The following is a 4,019-nucleotide window of genomic DNA, read 5'->3' as shown; positions in this document are numbered from 1 at the left end:
TCTACATTTATGAATCATTTTTCTTAGAACTACTTTTGTTAGAAATGAAACTCCATGAGGTTGTGTTTAACACAATTTTAAACCTCCACATAAGGTCTGCATTCTCTACACATTTTTTTAAACAAACCGATACGCTGATGTGTGCCACATTAGGTGGAAAGTTCGCTAAATCATCATATATTACTGCTTCATATTCATCCAAATTCCTTGGTTTTCTCGTGTAAACCACCTCCTTAGCCCACCCCAAGCAAAAAAAAAAAGACACACACGGGGTTAAATCAGGGCTGCAGGCAGGTCTTTCATGCTCACCATGTTCTCCGATCCAGTTACCTGGGAAATGATGATGCAGTCATTCACAAGCAACACTTGCAAAGTGTGCAGGTGCTCTGTCCCACATGAATTGCAGCTGTGGGTTGTTCCAGCATGAATTACTGGTCATACGTGACTTTGCAGCATTTCCAAGTATCTTTTGTCATTCATTGTATTTCGCAGGAAGAAAGGACCAGTGATTTTGGATGGAGTGATACTGCACCATGCTGCCACCTTAGGACACCTCTGCTTTTTCAACACATTCGTGTGGTTTTCTGGCTGCCCAATAATGGCAGTTATGTCCGTTTACAAATCCTCCAATGTGGAAAACTGCCTCATCAGTCCACAGAATGTTCTCAAAAAGGTCAGGCCAACCATCATTCCAAACCAAGAAAATTTCTTCTGTCACTGTCACAAGGAAACAGTTTTATCCTGTGGAAGCCAAATTACATGCAGGAACTGAGATCTTTTGTAAAAATCATTACAACTGTGTAAATGAAAGACCACTTTCAAAAGATGCTTGACACAGTGATTCCTTAGGGCTCCTCATGAATTTTCTGGTGTTGTCAAAGCTGGTGGTCTTCCTGATCTTCTTGCTTTGGCAATCTCTCTGCAATTAGTCATTTGGAATAGCATTTGTTAATTGTTTTTGCATCCATTGTTGCATGATCCCTCGTTTAGCCCTCCACTCTTTGTAATGACACCACAGGTCTGCAGATTTTGTAACAAGTTGCAATTATGACTAGTGATGGGGAGCTCATGAATGAGTCCTTCAAACGAATGCTTCACTCCAGTGAAGTGTGAACTATCCACTCAATTTTAATGAACTGGTACTTCAAACTCTTCACAGATAGCACACTCCACACTTTTTTGTAGTTCACTCACTCTCTTCCCCTCTCTCTCTCCCACTACATCGGCGCTACGTAACTCATCCTCCCTTCAGTCCTCCCTCTACTGCCTGTCGACGTTTCGTGCGGTGTTTTTTGGGAACAATAGGTTTATGAGTGGTTGGGGTGGTGAGGGGCGAGGGGAAAGCAGCTTCAGTTGCTTACTGCAATCATGACATCATTGCCCGTGACTATTTGTGCAGTTAAACTTCGCACCCCCGGGTAGCCTACCATTGGCAGCATTTGCAGACAAATGAATATTAAAGATACAAAAGAAGAGGCTGGCCGTGTGAGCACGCACAGCCAACATGAAAATAAATGTTTGTTAATAACACTGACGGAGGGATTTTACCTGAAATCGTACCAATGACTACAGGTGATAGTTTACGTTTTGAATCTGGAGGGTTATTATTCTCAAAAAAAAACTACAGGAAAACTTCTGAATAATTGCTTAACGTAGGTATATAGACTTTGTGACAGTGGTAAACGTACTCATTCTGTTTTGGATTAAATTTTAAAACGAACATAAAATTGAACTTCATTTCATTGGTAGTCCTAGTTTTGAGTCCATGAATACAACAGATAATGTTTCATTTGGCAGATAAAGACTTTTTTGGGCACTTCGTGAGAAAATGTCGGGCAAGATTAAATGTAATACTTGCTTTATATGTGCCAGGCTTCTCTGTTTATCTTTACTTTGAGTTAAATAGAGCATGGTCTAAGAGGACAGATGCTATAAGAGCGCAAAACATTGTGTGCACGTTACTGCATAGTTCGGCCATCTGTTGGTAAAATTATGAAGTATTACGAAGCTTTATTGTATGAGCGAGGCGAAGTGACCATAGCCGCAGCTGAGCAGTGAACTGGGCAACTTCTCCAGGCTTCCGTATTTGATGAATGAACTACTTCATTTGAACGCTTCACGGCAAAGAGTGAAAAGAATGAAGTAGTTCTCGGGAATGAATGAGTTTGACCCATCTCTAATTATGACCCATCCTTCCAATGTCAACGTAGGTGACATTTTCCAATTGAAACAAAAGGAAAAAAAAAAAAACAACATAAATTGCGCTGTTTCTAGCACAAGTAGTAATAAGACAATGGGTTCATAAATAAGGAAATTATAACTGTTTAAAAATAGGTAGTGACTTATCAGACATGTTGTACATACCCAGTCATGTGGGATGCTACCCATTGCAGTAGTATAACACTTCTTCAGGCTTCTATCACTGTGCCATGAATTCATTGCAGGAAGCTCAAAGAAACCTGAGTAGAATTTCTAGAGTGCACAGAACTAAATTTCATTTAGATCTGCACATATCATATGCCAATTATTTGGCAAATTTTGACTCTGAACTTAACTGGTATACTTTTAGACTTACTTTTTGTACTTTAGTAGATAAGATTTTGCATACATCTTGCAGCTTGCTGACTGCGTTACTCACATTTTGTACTGATGCATCCACTTTGGATTTTGTCTCTTGAGTTTGAGATTATTCTTCATAAAGATTTTGTAAATCACAGGAAAGTTGTTCCTGTTTGTACTCTGCGAGGTTACTTTTCTGTTAATGTATTTATATTGTGGGATATGTTGGTAATTATTTCATGTCTTAGTTGTTTACATAGCCTTATCAGTTTCCTGCATAGTACATCAGATAATTCAGTGCGTTTAGTTTTGCTCACCTAACTGAACTGTTGACTAATACAATTCTTGAGATTGTTAAATGCCTGATTTTGCTGTGGAAACAGTTATCCTACATTTTTCTGATGATTTGTGAACTGCTGTGCCATATCTTTAAGTTGTGTTATTTGTTGCATGAGTTGTCATGTTGTCACTAGTATTCACCTAATTTTTACAAGCTGTTTCCTGTTCTTGCACCTGCAATGTCACGAGCAAGTAATCAAAGGAGTTTTCCCTGTCGCACACTTCAGTTTCACTATTTGAAAATGTGTTTCCCAGTGAGAACTGAGAAATTGTCCCATTGTGGGTCATAAGTGACATCATGATTAGTTATGTTACCAGTGTCACAATTCATTAATAGTGGGATGCCAACCTCATTGTTTTGGATGCCATTGGCCAGTTCATGAGTTGGAGCAATATCTTCAACTGTTGCCAAGCTAGGATTTCTGACATCTTGGCATATTGCATTTTGTAATGAATTTTCAACAATGTCCATATCCTTTTACTCAAATGTGAATAGATTTTTAAGAAAGTTATGAATAAAAAATTTTCAAAAATGAAACTTTGTATGTATTGGTACTTTTCAATTAAGGTTAATTTAGCTGCATATTCACCAATGAACCTGATTACCGGACACAGGCTTATAGAGTTTTGAATGAGTTATCTTGCAGTTTAATGACGACTTAGTACAAATTTTCGTCTTTTCTATAGAAATGCACTGCCCATAAAGGATATTAATTGGAAGAATAAGAAATAATCTGCATGAGAGACCACACCGAGTGAGGCCATATAAGCACACAGCATAGCAGCTTCCTACCATTACCACTGAGATCGGCATTCCCAACATGTATCATTTGTTTTTTATTATTCTCATTCTCGCGGACATGTAACAAATACAATGAAAGTTTCATTAGTTTATTGTAAGCATAATAACAACCATTTATCTCAAAAACGACTTTTTGATCTCAACAAATGAAAGGTCTGTTCATATTTTGCTCAGGACCATCCTTTACATGGTCACCATTGATAATTGCATTAATAATTGGAAAAAATTGATTGGAAAGAACTGTTGAAAGAAATTTGAAGGTAATTTATGAATCTGTGCCCAGTGCTGGATGAACTTCAACTGATACCAATGTGAACAG

This window comes from Schistocerca gregaria, chromosome 1 (assembly GCF_023897955.1).
Source record: "Schistocerca gregaria isolate iqSchGreg1 chromosome 1, iqSchGreg1.2, whole genome shotgun sequence".
Classification (NCBI taxonomy): domain Eukaryota; kingdom Metazoa; phylum Arthropoda; class Insecta; order Orthoptera; family Acrididae; genus Schistocerca; species Schistocerca gregaria.
The sequence above is the reverse complement of the archived record's forward strand: the minus strand, read 5'-3'. Positions refer to the sequence as shown.